Source organism: Podarcis raffonei, chromosome 4 (assembly GCF_027172205.1).
Source record: "Podarcis raffonei isolate rPodRaf1 chromosome 4, rPodRaf1.pri, whole genome shotgun sequence".
NCBI lineage: Eukaryota > Metazoa > Chordata > Lepidosauria > Squamata > Lacertidae > Podarcis > Podarcis raffonei.
The window spans coordinates 86,851,665-86,852,656 of NC_070605.1; positions in this window are offsets into that span (position 1 = coordinate 86,851,665).

Sequence of the window (992 nt, forward strand, 5' to 3'; positions counted from 1 at the left end):
AAGTTCTCCAACCAAATTACAAAAAAAGACAAATCTGAATGTAATAGTGGAAAAAATGCACTCTATCTGGAGAAATTTCTTGCAAAAAAAAAATTTGCCTGGCAGGTATAAACATATCTTTGGAAAAGGTTCATGCTAAGATGCTGATGAATTTTCACGACGATTCCTCCCATCAGTGGTAGAAGAAGAAGAGTTTGGATTTGATATCCTGCTTTATCACTACCCGAAGGAGTCTCAAAGCGGCTAACATTCTCCTTTCCCTTCCTCCCCCACAACAAACACTCTGTGAGGTGAGTGGGGCTGAGAAACTTCAGAGAAGTGTGACTAGCCCAAGGTCACCCAGCAGCTGCATATGGAGGAGCGGGGAAGCGAACCCGGTTCACCAGATTACAAGTCCACTGCTCTTAACCACTACACCACACTGGCTCTCTGGTAAACCGTTGTGGAAATGTGGAGAACTGAAATCAAGGTTGGAGACTGCAAGAGGAAGCGAAATTGACAGATTCAGCTATTCTTGGGAGGTTGTTCCCCCTGTTTCCCCCAGTACCACAAGCCAGTAAAATAGACCACAGAATAAGAAAAAACTCTAATGTGATGCGTCACACATTCTCAGCTGTACTAATTACGAGGGGTTGATTATGCCGTAATGTGTAGTTCAGGCCAGTTCCTCTTGCTTGACCCTAGTTGACAGGAGCTGGGATGCAAAACCCCCCCCCACACAAATGAACAGCAATAGCCCCTTGAACATTTTGCTACCCAGAGCTCTTTGAAGGCAAGAGTAGAATACAAGTGAATTTGAAACCAAACATTAATGCAGGATGGAAATCAAAAGATACCAGCTACATTATTCGATACCACATTGACAAAACTGGTACGCGCAACTATCACAGGGAACGGCTTAATGAACATTCCGAGTAGGATTTCTAATTACCAAAGTCGCCAATTCTTTGTATGCTAATTCAGTATCTGAAGCGGCATCAAGGAAATGCGGC